Source organism: Ictidomys tridecemlineatus, unplaced genomic scaffold (assembly GCF_052094955.1).
Source record: "Ictidomys tridecemlineatus isolate mIctTri1 unplaced genomic scaffold, mIctTri1.hap1 Scaffold_50, whole genome shotgun sequence".
Taxonomy (NCBI): Eukaryota; Metazoa; Chordata; class Mammalia; order Rodentia; family Sciuridae; genus Ictidomys; species Ictidomys tridecemlineatus.
In genome coordinates this window covers 116,513-133,995 of record NW_027523264.1, presented here as the reverse complement: position 1 = coordinate 133,995, position 17,483 = coordinate 116,513, and the positions used below count along the sequence as shown (strand labels likewise).

Genomic DNA, 17,483 nt, shown 5'->3' with positions numbered 1-17,483 from the left:
TAAGTCATTTACACCAGAGAATTCACCATTCCCCAAGTTCTCCCTCTTTTTTCACCGCCATACATTCACTTAAGCTAGTCTCATGGAAAAAAATACTGAGATGTTTCAGTCAAAAGCAGATCCGAGGGGCTGGGGTTGTGGCTCAGTGGTAGAGTGCTTGCCCAGCATGCACGAGGCATTGGGTTCAATCCTCAGCACCACATAAGTGTTAAATAATGATATTGTTTCCACCTAAAACTTAAGAATAAATATATTTTTTAAAAAAAAGCAGATCTGGTTTGGGCCCTAGCTCTACTCACTCACTGGTTGAGGGATGTTGGGCAGGTTACTGAACTTCACTGAGTTTCAGTTTTCTCACTTCTTAAATGGGGATAATGCTTACCCCACAGCCTTTTTATTAAAGATGAAATGAGAAAATGGATATAAAGCATTTTATAAAAATAAAAGTACTCTAGGGCTGGAGTTGTAGCTCAGTGGTAAAGTGCTTGCCTGGCACGTGTGAGGCACTAGGTTCAATTCTCAGCACTGCACATAAATAAATAAATATAAAGGTCCATCAACATTGAAAATATATTTAAAATTTTGTTATTAATACTAATTATTAAGGTATAAAATCATCTCCATTAGCCTAGAAGGCATTTTTTCAACTAATAGCTTCCTGTCCTCCCCAGCACTTTGTGTACAACAGCCATTTTTATGAGGATGATGACAACATAGTGCCATTGCCACAGCCTCTAGAAGCAACAGGAGACTACCAGTCAGGAGAAAAGATCATAACCACAAGATTGACTCAGATTAAGTCTCTAAGAACCAATGTTCAGAAAATACATATCCTTAAGCTCAAACCAAGAAACCATGAATACATTAAATTTCAGAACCTCAATCCAAAAAACAAGTTGTATGTTTTACATACTTGAGATTTCACAAATGTCATTTTAACCCTTGTGGAAAGAAGCAAAAGAGATGTGTTTTCTTTAAATCTAGCAGTTCTGAGAAGCTAACCAAAAACTGTCACACACACGGTAGGGCTCCACATATACTCTAAGTCATTTTTAATGACTCCCACTGAGGCTTTTTAGAGTGATTTATAGTTTATAAAGGGCTTTCTCACTTAGTCCTCAAAGCCAACCTTTTCAGAGGAGTTACTAATCCCAATTACAGTGGAAGAGACTCAAGGCACTCAGCTAGTAACAGCAGAAGTGGGACTCATCTTACATCCTTAATGTTCAGGCTATGATTTTCTAATCTTTACTGTTGGGATTGTAAGATGATGAAGCTGATTTCAGCCTTTATATGAGAAAAGCCTTCATTGAATGGGATTTTATCTTTTAAATGTAAAATTAAAAACCAAGACCATCCATACTAATCCTTAGAGTAGGTAGAGGGTATGCCATAGTTCAAATGTATCATTAATTTATTACACCTGTTCCTCTAAACAAACTAAAATGGAAACAGATGAGGTCTACCTTCTCTCCCACCACCATTGTTTTTTCTTATTAGCTCTGTCTTTGATTTTAACCTTAGGAGAAAATAAAGGTCTGCTTCTGAAAGGCTAGATTTTCAGTAGAACAGAATATTCTGCTGAAAATAAATTGAAGATTGTTAAATTGAGCCCTGGTCCAGACCAGAGCTGTTGTACTTGGGACTCCATCCTTCCCATTAATGCTATGCCCTGAAGTAGCTCTACTCTCCAAGCTCACTTGAACAAATAGACACTACCTCCTTCCACTGCTGAACTATGGGAAAGGGGTCAGTAATGTCAAGCTACTGAATGTCATGTCAGCCTCAAGAGGAAGAAGGCTCAGCCACAGTAGCCTCCTACCCTGGGGAGGCCTGGAGAAGTCCAGAGCCAGCAATTACCTGCTTGTTAAAGTACTAATTTCACCTGGCCCACATAAGCTGTAAGGTGAGCCTTACTGAGGTGAGCCCATTAATGTCATCCTCTAGCAGTCCTCATGTGCAGCCTGGTCCCCGAGTCATGTGCTACCTTTCCTGGAGTACCAAAGCACCAGAAGAAATATGTAACACCCAGCTTGAAGGAAAAAGCACAGGAACACAATTCACCAAGAGAATTCCATTTGTTTCCCTCTAATGCTTATGTACAATTATTTTAGGTTTCTTAAAACTCTAGATCTGGAAAGATATCACCTACCTTATACAATTGTAAGGAAACAGAAGGCTCTTCTTTGGCTAACTCATTCTCTGGTTCATGTTTGGATTTACTTTGCTGCAATTTGTAAAGTACTTGGGAACTTTCCTGTATCCTACAAAACAACTTTGGAGACAAAAAATAAAAATAAAAAGCATCTTTGAACTTCACATTAAACTAAACTGTCAGCCCTGGAAGGGAACATCTAAGGCAAACAGAGTACTGGTTTTTAAACTCTCAAAATCTACAGTATTTCTTTTTGACAAAAAATTAACATGTACATTTTAAAACCAAAGTCAGTATTAGTGCAACTAGAATACAGCCATTAAACCACAGTTCTTACATTTTCCTTTAAGTCAACATGAATCTAAAGACTATATACTCATTTCTATACCAATTCTTCACCCCATGGATGTGTTGTGTGATGAATTCAAATTCAATTATTCAAAAATGCCCATTTTGTGAGATGCTTAGAGAACTATAAAAATGCAAATGCTTCGCTCCTCCATTTACCAAAGTTTTTTTAAAACTACCTTACATTCCAAGAGCCCAAACACAAGATTTTTTTCTATCAAAAAAAGAGGACAAGGGGTTGGGGTTGTAGCTCAGTGGTATAGCACTTGCCTAGATGTGTGAGGCATTTAGTTTAATCCTCAGCACCACATAAAAGTAAATAAAAGGCTTAAAAAAAAACCTTCAGTTTTGCTACCCCAAAATGAACGGTCTTTTTACTCTAGATTTTAATACCACATGTAAGCTTTATAATATCACAGAGCAAGTCACAGAAGGACCAAGAAGAGGTACCCCAATCCCTTTATCATTCCCACACTCTCCCAAATCTGGGCTCTTCCTCAAAACAATATCCAGAGCAAAGTTCACCACTTTCTAATGCTCAATTCTACCTTTTTAAGAAGAGAACAAATCTGCTGCCGCACTCCTGGAGACTGGCTGTTAAGATTGTATGTGATAAAGAATTGAATCCACTCTGTTTCTTCTGTGGAAACAATTTCTGTGCTCTGATTACTTTCACAAAGCAAGCCTAATGTATCTATCCGTACCTAAAATACCAAGTAATGAAATGTTAATTTTTCATTGAGATAAGGAAAGCCTAAACCACTTGAAATGTCTAATTATTTGCACAGGCCATCAACAAAAATAAAACTAAATTTAACCATATGTAACTTGCAAAAATCCTGTAGCTCTTTTCTATTAATTTATCTTATTGTATGAATTGGAGATACATAAAAATCAACAATCTCCAGTTTTATTCCATGGCAATGCTCAGCTTCATACTTTCTGTCTCAGTGACCACTTTACCCTAGGACCACCTTACCTCACACTCACACTACTGTCATGCACTTCTAACTAGTCTCCTGGTTTGTTTTTGCTCTCACTCTGGAAACTCATCTCTGTTTCCATTAATGCCACTTTCTTGCTGAAGACAGAGTGGCTGTGGCTGAAAGACTTCATTTAACTGGTGACTGGGAAGTAATGAAGTCATCAGCCTGGCATTGGAGCTGTCTATAAAATAGACAAAACAGTCTCTTTCTGCCAGACAACATCCTTAATTCTCCTCCAGGTCTTGTCTATCTGTCGTTCTGCTCCAATATTTTACTTTTCTTATCAGCCACCTCTGATTAGTCTCTTCTGAGCCTCCTAGATAAGTCCTCATGCATAAGGCATATTTGAATCTATGTTATTTTCTCAGATTTCACAAGGCTTTCTCGTCTCTCAACTAGATAGCCGAGTACAAGGATGACACTTTTCACTTTCTGTTCATCCTCATTATAGACTCCCTAAAACAGTGCTATGCTCAATGTAGGAGCCTCTATATTGGGACTGAAAGAATCAGGGTCCTGTACAAATCCCCAGGTATTTTGTTTCCTTACTTGGCAGTGCTGATGAACTAAAACTTGCTTCACTCTTGCACTAGACACAAGGTTCTTCCAGGCATCAGTAGCAGACTGCAGATGTCCATGAGCTCTAGCTGTTCGCAAGCATGCCATCAAAGCTCCCAAAGCCCCTATGCTATCACAAGACCCTAAGGATGGAAGAGATTGTCCCAAAAGCACACTAACAAAGACTACGACAGTGTTATGCAATGACTACTGCAATTTTCAGTTGTTAATGTTAATGTTTCCAATTAAAGTTATGTTTTCAGAAATAAAAATAAAATTTTACATAAATTCTAACATGAATTAAAGTTCCTAAAGTAATCCTTATTTTAAAATTATTTAATTGCTCTTGAGTCAATAATTTCAAAGTAAGCATAATTTTCATACTGTTAACATAAAGAAATCGTAACTTTTTTGCTAATATTTTTACTTTTTCCTTGATACTTAGAAAGTGAACCAGGAAATAAGTCAGGGGAAAAAAGTGAAATACAATAACAAACTAGAACAATTTTCTGCCAAAAATAGGAAAAACCTTCAGTGACTAAAAGGTCATTGTGTCTTTAAAAGCAAACACTGACCTTCTTTGCACATTTCAGATTTACTGTTTCTCACTAATAAAGATAAAAGGAAAATCACAAAGAACCTATTGGTATCAGAGGTTAAGACACTGGCCATTACTAAGGGGACAGCAAGTTCTGGCGTACCTTGATATCAAAAGAAAGACAGCCTTGTTTCAGAACAGATTCAGAGGGTTTTTCTCAAAAAGGCAAGGAAAACTGTTGTTAAAAATTATAAACAAATGCACAAGGCCCTGGGTTTGATCCCCAGTATCAAAAAGGGAAAAAAAAGCTTAGACCTAAAGGAAGCCAGGCACAGTGGCACACACCTAGGGTCCCAGCTATTTGGGAAGATTGAGGAAGCATGATGGCTTGAGCCTAGGAGATCAAGGCCAGCCTGAGCAACATGTGAGACCTTCCAAAAATTTTTTTAAATTACAAATAATGGCTTATTTTTATATGCAGAAATCAAAAGTCTTTAACTTTTAGTTGAAAATACTGTTTAAATTATGCAGGATATGCTGTTAGAGTATTATCATTTTAAGATTTGTATAATGAACCATGATCATCATTTTCCATATTATTTACTGAAATATGCTTTATTGCAGTATTTCCTTCAGTGTCTGAGTTTTGATGGAATATTTACCCCTATTTTAAAGGACTACAAATAGTTCTTTCTTTAGGTTATGACTCCAAATATTGTCTCTCTCCCAGAGACAAAAACTGCTTCTACCAATGTACCTGTCTTTCAACTTGCCTAAAACAATTTTTAATTACTGTCTCAATCACTTAAATAAGCAAATTATATAAAGCAAACATATTTTTATTCCAATAACAAGAAAAAACTTGGTAAAATAAATTAAAACCTTATAATTAAGGAAACTTATCCAGTTTCTGTAACTAGAATAACTCCTTAATTTGTACAAATGACTTAAGTCAAAAACTGCATTCAGCATTGTACAGCAATACTCATCTCAACCTAAAATAGCTTTCCTATAGTTCATAAAGTGATAATATTTAAATTGGAATATAGTCAACATCTGCCAAGGTGCCTATATTTAAGCATCATAATAAAAATAACTAAGACAAATAATTAAATATCAATGGGCTGGGGATGTGGCTCAAGTGGTAGCGCGCTCGCCTGTCATGCATGAGGCCCAGGTTCGATCCTCAGCACCACATACAAACAAAGATGTTGTGTCTGCCGAAAATTAAAAAATAAATATTAAAAATTCTCTCTCTCTCTCTCTCTCTTTCTCTCTCTCTCTCTCTCTCTCTCTCTCTCTCTCAAACAAAATAAATAAAATTTTTAAAAAATTAAATATCAAATTTCTATAGAATAAATTTAAATAATCAGGTCTAACATTAAGGGAAAAGGACACAATCTGAGAACTTTTGAAAATTTTCTTTGTACAGAGAAAATGTACAACTATAAGCATGCACGCATACACACCACAAGCATGTAAATACATAGCACTTGCCTATTTTCTTCTAGGATTTCAATTAAACTCTCCTGCAGGAAATGAAGTACTGAAACAAAAAGAATATAATGACAATACATAACTTAAAATTGGGAACTTTAACTTCAGTACAAGAACATATTTTAAATCGGTTTTCTAAAATATCATAATAGAGAAGCAAAGATTTTAAAAAGAGCATGATATACTTTAGTGATTTTTTCCTATTGCCAAAAAACTTAAAAGCACCAGTTCCAAAATGATACATAAGCAACAAAATACCCTAAGAACAAAATAAAATAATAGCACTTACCATTTTTAAGAAGATTATTAATACTTGCTTTACCTATGGGGGGGGAAATTAATATTAGTAAGGAATTTCACTAAACTTAACATCATTTAAAAATAATGACATGACAGGTTATTATCCAGAAAAAGTATTAGAAAAGTGCTGGCTTACCCAAATTAAAATTCTCCATACAGGAAGATATATTGTCAATTACTTTCCTATATGAGTATAGATCAGTAGTATTCAATTCTTCTTGAAGATGAGAAGTAAAACTGTGTACAGCCTCAGTTAGAAAAAATTTAGGTAGGCCATTTAGTGAGCTAGAAAAAGAATCAAATATTAAAAATCTGACAACTTCATACTGCCAATATGTGGGGAAGGAGGATAATCATCCAAATGTAGAAATACTGAACTAAACCCTCAAAGTATAGCCAGAAAATTACAACTTCATATCACCATCACTGGAATTCCCTGGTCTATCATTTCTCTTCTGGTTTCCCTGGCTCCATATTGCTTCTCTCACATCTCCTATACCATTCTCAACAGAAAAGCCAGAGTGATAATTCTAAAATGCCATGTGACAGTCCTTCTTCAGTATCCACAGGGATTTGGTTCCAAGATCCCACACAAATACCAAATGTGAGGATGCTCAAGTCTTTTATATAAAATGGCATAGTATTTACATACAATCTGTGTACATCCTCCCATATACTTACATCATCTCTAGATTACTTAAATACCCAATATAATGTATATGCTATGTAAATAGTATTCTGTATTGTTTAGGAATGGTAACAAGGAAAATGTCTATACACGTGTAGCACACAGCAATTTTTTGAATATTTTGATCTATGGTTGGCTGAATGAAAAACCCACACATATGCAGAGCTGACCTGCCTAAAAGCCTTCAACAACTTCAAAACACATGCATACAAACACAGTTTTCAATGACCTTATACAATCTGCACCATCCACTATTAGCTCTCCAACCTCACCTCCTTGTTCACTTAGCTCTAGTTACATGGCCTTCTGACAACCCTGGCCTCTGACACCCTAACAGTCTTTACTCTTATTATTTCTTCCACCAAGAACATTCTTCTCTCAAATACCCAATAATCAAAAATCACCTTATCACATAGAGCAAAGTTATGTGAAATGGCCACTGTATTTTACACTGAAATTACTACCCCACCTTTGATGTTCTTTCCCCCATCCCTTAGCTCCCATGCCATCTAATATCTTATATGTTGTTTATTTTGTCTATTTTCTATCTTCCCCTTGTAATACAACCCCATTCTAGATTATTTGATTCATTATATCTCCAATTCCTAGAACATTGTTTAAAACATAGTAGGTAGTCAATAAAACTTTACTGAATGGATAAATTAAACTTATGTCAATTTTACCTCAATTAATCTAAATCAAGGTGTTGGGGCTGGGGCTTAGCAGTAGTGCACTCGCCTGGCATGTGTAAGGCACTGAGTTCAATTCTCAGCACCACATATAAATAAATAAAATAAAGGTCTATCAACAACTATACTTTTAAAAAAATCTAAATCAAAACCAATAGGCTTTTTTATTGATTGAATAGCTTTTCTGGAAGAAAAAAATTCAAAAATTGGAATATTCTGAAAAAGAAAGTCAGTAGAGAGGTAACATACAATTACATAATTAAACCACGTTATAGAACTACAATAAATAAGACTATGATGTGGTACATCAATGAACATGTCCAAGTCTAAAATCAATAAAACTCTTGTTTATGCAAGCATATATAACACAACAATGTAGCATCCCTAATATGTGAGGAAAGACAAGACTATTCAAGAGTTTGGTGATTAGTGACTTTTATATGAAAAAGCAATCTAAGTTGAACCTCTACCTCACATTATACTCAGGACTTAATTCCAGATGAATTTTAAAGCTGAACAAAAAAATAATAATAATTATAAGACAAGTAAATAATTCTCTAGTAATCTTGTATTAGAAGGCTGGGAATACAGGTCAGTAGAGAGTGCTTGCCTAGGATGATTCTTCTTCATCATCATCATCATCATCTTAGAGAAAACATATAAGTAAGGCATGAAGCTCAGGAATCTATACAAAGAAAAGTATTAATAATGTTGATAACAAAATATTTCTTTAATTTTCATTAAAAGATAACATGAAGAAAACTTTAAACAAGAAAAAGAAATATATATGGCATATAATCTACTCATAGTTCTTACAAATGAAAAAAATTATGAGAAGATATACAAAAGTTATGTAATGATTAAAAAGACAAACTTCACACATTAAAAAATGTTCGACCACATGAGCATCTGAGAAATGCAAATTATACAAGAGAGTATTTATCACCCTTAGATTGTAAAGATTTAAAGAATGATATTAACCAGTGCTAGAGAGCTATGAAGAAACAGGCACTCATTCACTGTTGATGGAAGTACAAACTGCCATAACTTTTTGGGAGTACAATTTAGTAATAGCTATAAAAATTTTAACATGAATAACTTTTGGTCTTAAAAATTCAATTTCTAGGAATTCTCTCATGTATACAAAGGAGACTGGACTTTGGGCCTTTAAGCCTGATTTCCAGTCCAAGGTTAACCAGGGGGTATGACTTTGAGCAAAGAACTTCATGTCTCTGAGTGGCATATTGCTCACCTATAAAAATGAGAATGTTACTACTGGCCTTAGAGGATTGTCGTAGAAATTAATGTGATTGGCCTGTCACATAATAGGCACTGTGTAAAATGATAAAGAGAACTAACGTATTAAGTAAGCAAAATCCAGTAGACTATGTGAAGGTTAAAAGGGTCATAATTGTGGGGATTCTTTAATATAGGTTTTTAGTCCTTACAGTGTGACTTGATGTGGGTTTTAAGATATTCATCTGCATCCAGACACACGTGTGCTCTGCAGACAAGTACATTTATCTGCAGATTAGATATCAACTATTTGAAATATCTGAAATAGAACCTTATTTGCAGAATCATGCCTAAAAGCCCTAGGTGTGCAAATGCCAGATTAAAGTCTATGTAGAGGAGAAGTGCATGCCCACACCCAGAGGTTGTTCAGAAACTATGATATGGGGACAGCAAGGAAAGTCAGAGATGACAGGAGAGAAAGAGGCAGGAGAATGACTAACGCCCCCTGGAAGCTTTGCTTGAGGCTTGCATCATGAGTAATGTTAAGCCCGTGACATGCAGAAAAGGTTAAATTTCATTCTGTTTGCTCTGCTTAGGAAGTTTGGAGTCTATGCAGTATGCATTGAAAAGGATAAAACTGCAGGCTCAATTCTAATGATGTGGATTTCAGTTATCTGGAAAAATCCTTATAGAAGGAAGTGTGGCTATTTCTCTATATACTCGATTTTTTAAAATATTTATTTTTTAGTTATAGGTGGACATAATGTCTTTATTTACTTTATGTGGTACTGAGGACAAAATAGCTGAATTCTATCAGCTTTATCACCTAATTATCTCTAGAATCTGGCCGGTTCCCAGCATTTCAAATGAGGCCAGCCTTGCACTGGGCTCTGCAAGTGAATAAATGAATTCAATGAATTAATGAACAAGCCAAAGAAGGAAACAATATGCATGTGTACAATATGCATGTGTCTGTAACACATGAACTTCCTGCATATAAAGAAAGACAACCATGTTTAAAACTACCCCTCTTTTTCTTTTTCAGAGCAGAAACCCCTCTCTTGGGACCATTCATAAACAAGAGACACCAACACTGCCATGCCAGTGTCATGTGAAATGACACAATGAAACATATAAATCACTAAAACTTCCCTGTCTGCACAAGACTAAATTCTTTCTCTTTCAGTTTGTGCTACTGGACACTCTCCTTTTTTCATAGTTTGGTTTGGGTTAAGTAGGGGCCGCAGAGGGTGGTCATTTTGTTTTAGAACATGGATTCTCAATCTCATCACCACTGATATTTGGGACCAGATAATTCTTGTTGGAGGAGTGGGCTGCCCTGTTCATTTTAGGATACTTAACCACAACCCTAGTCTCTGCCTACCAGATGCCAGTAGAATCCCTCAAACATGGCAATAAAAAATGTCCCCGGGTATTGTGAAATGTCCCCTGGTGGGGGACAAAATATATAAAAAGAATAGGAATAAGTATTAAAGTTTACCTGATGAATTCAACCCCACACGGTAGAATTCAGTCATCATGAAGTGTTGAGCGATTTATAAGTGAATGAAACCTACACAAGTTATCATATGTATCCTAAACAGATTGCTCCCACTGAGGAACAGCTTATAATAATTTTAAATATGATGATACAGGATGAATCACCAGAATAAATGAACTTACCAAAACCCATGTTATTGGAGATTTGGGGAATGACCTATTTTTAAACCTTGCTGGTGACAGCTATCTGGGCTCAATACATGTAGAACAAGCCTTTTTGGAGTTCTCTAGTAGATAAAGTGTATAGCAATAATCATAAACATCACCTGAATAGCTATTGTGCCTCAGGTACTATGCTAAGCATGTAATATGGATTCTAAATTCATATTTGTAATCCAGTGAGGTCAACACTGATAGTGCTATTTTGCAATGATGGACCTGGGGCAGAGAGAGAAGTGACTCACCCAGGGGCATGTAGCTATTAACTGGGCAGGGTGTGGTTTGAACCCCAGACGAATGGCACCAGTCCTTGCTCTGAACTGGTAAGCCAACTGCTCTTTGATGTAAACTCAAAGGGCATTGAGTCTACTGAAATTCTCAGGGAAGCAACTCTCAAGGATTGCTTCTACCTATTTGAATCTAAAAACCAGGAAATCAATGGATCCCATTCTCCAAACCCTGGACGCATCTTCCAGATTTCCTTCCTGTATGCCTAACCTGCTCCTTTGACCATTCTTTTCTTTTCTTTTTCTTTGTGGATCCATTGTTTTCCCCAACTTGCTCTGTTGATTTCCCCCTCTAAATAGAAAAAAATTACAAGTTTCCATTTGAGTTAAACCCATGGTTTGCAGCAGAGAATCAACATTACAGAAGTGGCCACAATGCAGAGGAACTTAGTTTTGTCTTGTCTTTAGCTTACAACTGCCTGGGGATGAGCTTAGAAAGATAGGGTCTCTGATGCTGAGCACATAGTGGGGACAGTCAATGCCACTTAAGCTCAGTTTCAGGAGACCACGTCCTTAACCTTGACTGACCATCATCAAGCTTTGGCTGCACAGAATTCCTGGGTCTGTGCCTCAGGAAAGTTTAGAACCTGAATCCAGAGAACCTTAAGCTTGTCATGGATTACTGGTCAGTCATGGAAATGTTGAGTAGAGAATTGGATTCTCAGACCAGGATTCTGAAGGTTCTATTGCCTCTTCATCATTTCCCACCTGAGAGTTTCTTGAAGTCTCATCTTTAATGAGTACTCTTCACTTCTGAATTAGTCATATTGCTTCTTCCTATGCTTGCTTCTTTTATCATTTGAGCTGTCTCTTGAACAATCAAGTCGGGTGAGGGCTGAAAGAGGGGCCCATGGTCACACGGTAATAGTGAGTGACTCAAAGAGAGGGTGCGTGCCTAGGTCAGTGCCAGCACCTAGCAGGAACTGCCTTTCTGAGCTACTGACTTTGCTGTAGACCCTGTAAGTCACTAGGCAAACCTGCAATGACCACAAAATCACTACTTTACATTTTACCCTTGCCTAAGACTTGAAAGCCAGTGCATGTTCAATACATTCAAATTTCAGTAAGAACATTTGATAAAGCAAATGCAATTAGATCAGAAGTAATTTTAGGGGCAGCAACAATTAGTATTTGAGCGTGACTTTAAAAGCTCTTAAGTATCCTTTGGCACAACATCACCATTCCAGTTTTCTATTGTTCTGTAAAAGAGTAGATCCTGTACCTTTGCTTTTCAATAGACATTTAAAAACTCACAGAAAGTACACAGTGTACCTGTTTTGTAGATGGTAGCAATAGATTTCTATCTGGTAGCAGTAGATTTCCATTTTAATAAGATCTGCTCATAATAGAGCAGTAGAAATGTGCTTTCAGGGTGGTAGAAGCAGGATTCTACCTGTACCATGTACAGGGTCTAAAACTCAAAGGTGTAAAAGCTAAAAGCATGCTTGTGTTCCACAGCCCATGGGTAAGCACTTACTGTTTTAGTCAGGATCATGTAATGATGCAGCATAGTATGTTTAAAACAAAAATCCATAGATTTTAGACTTATGCCACTTGGAAATTGAATCCCAGGTGTGCTATTATTTCCTAGCTACAGAATATCAGGTGAATTACTTAACAACTCTGAGCTTCAGGTTCCTTATCTGTTAGTGGGAATCACAATGGTCACTTCTAGGAAAGGTTGCTCCTAGCACAGAAGTCTCCCAAAGGAAGGCACTTTGGTCCGTGTTGCTCACAGTGCATCCTCAACACTTTGGATGGCTCCTGTCTCATGGTGACCTTTGAAAATACATGTGGAATAAATGAATCAAGGGGGTTTTGAAAGGATTAAATAAGCTAACAACAGCATCTGTTGTTTACAAAGTGCCTGCTTAATAAATGGTAGCTACTATTATTTCAGAGAACAGAAAACAACTGGACAAATCTTGTACTGATACATACAAGTCAAAAGTTCAGAGCAAAGCAGAGGTCAGACACCAGAAATGAAGAAGTAGGTGGGGAGCCTGAGTTATCCACAGTGGGAGAGTCTGAAAATAACCTCCAAACAGGGGAATAGAAGTTACCTTGTAGGTTTTCTAAGCATCCAAACCCACTTTGCCAGTACCCCATTCCTGCAGGCTGTCTGGGGGAGTTAAGGGTTTGTCTTCTTTTTCATTCTGTGGAATAAGCTGAGGGGACCTGGGTCCACAAGAGTTGCAGGAACTACATGGAATCAGCAAGAGGTCAGAACCACGTGGCTTCAGCTGTGGCCTCATCTCAACTGGGGTGACCAACCATGTGTGCATGGAGATCTGCGGGTATCCTTTAACATCCACTCAGAGAAATAATTGCGTGGTTCAGATATTTAAGACATTTGGAGGAGGCTTTGCTTTCCCAGCTGCCATTAGATTTGTCATTTGATGAGCAGCTTTGGCAGCAGCAGACCACGTCACTGAAGGAAAGGACACACATTTCCCTGGAAGGTTTAACAGTGATGCCTGGGTGAGAATTTTAAATTGCCTGGCTCCCTGTCCCTCTCTAAAGCAGAGGACACACTTGCTTGGGTCTCATGGCAGTTCCGGGATGCTGAGGTTCAAATGCTATGGCTTGGTCTTTCACTGCCTGAGCAAAATATTCATTTAAAACTCATCAGAAAAGACAGTAGAATGAATCAGACAAAACTTTCTTATGTCTATATATGAATACACCATCTGTGTAACTGCACATCGTGGTGAACCACTAGAATGGGATCCTAAATAGAATAAGTTATACTCCATGTTCATATAATATGTCAGAGTACACTCTGCTGTAATGTATATCTAAAAAGAACAAATAAAAAATTATGAAAAAATTAAATTAATCAGGGAAATTTGAACACAGATATTTTCTTTATTTTGGTTTATATAAGCAAATTAATTTTATGACTTATTTTATTTAATAATATTGTTATTGTTTAAGAGTTATTTTCTTTTATAATAAAATCTGTGGAAGATACAATGTTGGATATATGTTTTGAACAAGCCAGGATTTGGAGGAGGGAAATGATTGGTGTGGAGACATAGATTGGCTATGAGCTGATAAGCACTGAAGCTGGATGGTGATATCTGGGGGGTTATTCTACTTCACTCCATTTGTATATGTTAACAATCTTCTATAGCTATAAACCTTTAATGAACATTAACAAACTCATTTAATTCAAAATATAGGTGATTTTACAGAATCAGGGAGTTCTGTAGCAAACTTTCACTAATTCAGAAGGGCGTTTGAGATCAACTATTATAGGCTTTCCAGTTTTACAAAAATGAGACCCATGTTAGTGCAAGTTTTCTGCTGGAAATTCTGTACATCACTGAGATTTAGTCCCTCCACTTCCCCACTTGGTCTGTCTCCTGTTTTGCTGGGGACTCATGAGCAGGGTTTTTAGCTCTCCCTATAGCTGAAGGGTTGATCCACAAGGTGGAGAAATATAGTGGCTTGGTTTCCCTCCCAAGGAGAGTCCATAAAGGTGACTTTTAGTAGGAGTGTACAGAAGCTCTGGGTCCCTATCACAGCCTCCCTTGCTAGTTTGTATTCAAATAAACCTTGAGACCAAGCAAAGCCCAGATAACAATGTTTTGTGAAACTATTGCAGTTCTCTGGCTGGTCCAAGGACAACTAGCTTAGCTGGTGCTCTCTCCTCAAAGCATAGAGGACATGGGGGATGATCATTAAAGCAGTTCACCCTGTCAGCAACTCCCCTTAAGCCCAAGGTCACCAAATATGGAAGAATTTTCACCTTCAGCATTCTTTCATCTCTGATGAAATGTATCTTGTGACTGTTATTTGGAAAGCAAACTGTGAGATAAAACCTCTGGGTGTAGAGATAGCCAGCAGAAGTGTATGTTATGGAGTTGTGTGTGTGTGTGTGTGTGTGTGTGTGTGTGTGTGTGAGAGAGAGAGAGAGAGAGAGAGAGAGAATGTATATAGTATAATTATATATATATATATATATATATATTGCATATATAATGTTAAAGATGAACCTGAGGCAATCACTAAAGAAAAAAAAAGGTTCCTGATTGTGCTGGTGAAGGATCTTAGCATGGATGCATGCTAAGATCTCTTAGGGGAGTTTTCTAAGAAATTAAATCTAAGGCAATGCTTAATAATTACTTAGGAGCTAAGCAATATCAGAAAAATATTTTGTATTTTCTTCTGGGTTGCTCCCCCCCTGACCCCGACATTTTCCATCTTGTTCATTTCTCCAGCCATGTGCAAACTCACATACTAGTTCCTCTTTACTTTTGAGGGTTTCACTTTAGCCCAATCTCCTCTTCCTTTTTTAATCAGATTTTCAGTTGAATCATCCATTCCTGACCCTCATGGGGAAAATACATGGCTCTTTTCCTCACCAGAACCATTCAACACCATTCCCTGCCCACCACTGACTTATGTCCAAATGAACCATAAAGTTTTGTGTTCAAGGCATAAAATTTCCATTGGCGACAGTGCCAGTCTTCCCTGTTTGGCTTGGATAAGAACAGTACTCAAGTGATAGACCTGGAAGACACTGTGAACTTTGTGAAGTTCAATGTTATTTCTTCTGGCGGTATTTTGGCAGGACCAGTCATATGGCTATTTGTGCGTGAAAGCTGGGCCACCTCTGGTCAGGTGTCCCAGGAGCTGAGCTTCCTCACATGGGCCTCACCAGCTCCCTCTGTGTCACCTTGGGCTTCTCTGTCCTTTGCCTCTCAGGTCCTCACTGTATGACAGTTACACAGAGACTTAGAGGCACTGTTGGTTTTCTTTTTGCTTCATTTTGCTTGGGTTCCATTTCATTCTAATTGTTGCTAGATAATGCCTGAAGAGAAAAGCTATTCTAAAGCTGTAAATGTGTTCTTCAAAGGCTGGATTCTCAAATGTAAAAATCAAGGGATATCGGATGAGGGGTGGAGATGTGACCACACGATACTAGCTCCTAAGGCTTATGTGAAGAACTGTTTTAAAACTCATGCAAGCTCACATATGCTCTTGTTCTTTGGAGAAATTAACTAAAATGTGGCAGCGATATCAGGACACATTATTCTGGAACATGTTGCTTTACTGTCCAGATGCCAGGAGAACCCAACCAGCAGGAATCAACTCATCATGGGCACCCTGATATGCTGCTTTGATTGATGCCCAGAGCACTAACCCACAGGGCCCTCTGGCCCACCATAATTTCTGGAATGTAGCCATCTTACCTGGAGTCAGGGCATCTTGCTGCCAAGTATAATTACCCAGCTCAGTATTTCTGACACAGACCCACTGGTAATTCTGAGATAAGAAGTTGAATGCATGTAGTTTATTTGGGGCCTCTACCCTGCTGGGAATCCCTGGGAGACTATGCAGAGCCTTCCTTGATCTGCCCACCAATTCTTGTTCTTCCCATAGCACTTCCAGTAGTCCATGTCCCCATCTAGGAGTTCCTCTGGCAGAGATCACAGCAGTTAGCCCAAAAGGCCATTGTCTGAAGCCAGGTTTGGGGCTAGGCTGAGCACTTATGCCTGGAGCACCCATAGCATCCTCCACAGTCATACTTGTCACCAAGGTAGTTTTGGAGAGGGAGAAACTGAGGCACAGCAAGGTTAAGTACTGGCTCAGAGTCACATAGCTGCTAGAAGGGATCCGTTACCTGCGTTCTGTTCCTTCAACCTCATTGCCTCCTGGGCTATGGTTGTGGCAGAGATGGCTGGGAAGCCCCCTAAAACTTGGAGTAGGATTGGCCATGATGGCCTTCTCTAATAGTGCTGCTCCAATAGGACCTTAGTATGATAATGTATCCCCTTCTTTCAGCCATGGTGGCTAAGATTTCTGAGCAGACTGCATATGTTTCCATCCAAGCTGTGTGGCTTTGAAAAGCCAGATTACTTAACTTTTCTGTGCCTTAATTAGAAAGCTTTCTATTTAATTATGGTCACTATCAAGACAAATTAATGCATGTGCAGTGCTTAGCAGGAAGCAAGGACCATAAAGTTATTCATTGTCGATGATATTTTACATGTGGATGCTCTTTTCCATTTTGCTAAAATTTTTCTGGCTTAGGAATTAATATGAACATGTGTAAAACAAAAGTGCACATTTCACTGCAGCATTCATGTCTGATAGGCACAAGCCTTCAAGCCTTCAAGCCTTAACCAGCATTCAAGCCTAAACACCATTGCACTTGAGATGAGTTTTTGATTGCCTGTCTTCACTGGGTGTTGGTAAAACTCCCTGAGGAAGTGGGATATGCTTGCCTTGCCCTTCCCAGCATCAGCAGTATGAGTGAGTTGGGTGCCCAGCCATGGGATCTGCTCAGGAGATGAACAATAGATAATTAAGAGCACACTTTCCCTTGGGTTGTTGGGGATATGGCATAGCCACACCACTGCTGCTGGTGAAACCAGCATAAAAAGAATTTAAGAGGTTACACCAAAAATGCACTCCTCCCAGAATTTTCTCTGTATGTATAGAACACCCTCCTAAAGCCCTCAGAATAATTT

The 17,483-nt window shown here is 37.9% G+C and overlaps 1 pseudogene; it reads right to left on the bottom strand.

The window, feature by feature from the left end:
- LOC120883660 (tRNA (32-2'-O)-methyltransferase regulator THADA-like) overlaps positions 1 to 16,728 on the bottom strand; it is a 71,920-nt pseudogene extending 55,192 nt beyond the window's left edge.
- Positions 16,729 to 17,483: the final 755 nt, after the last annotated feature.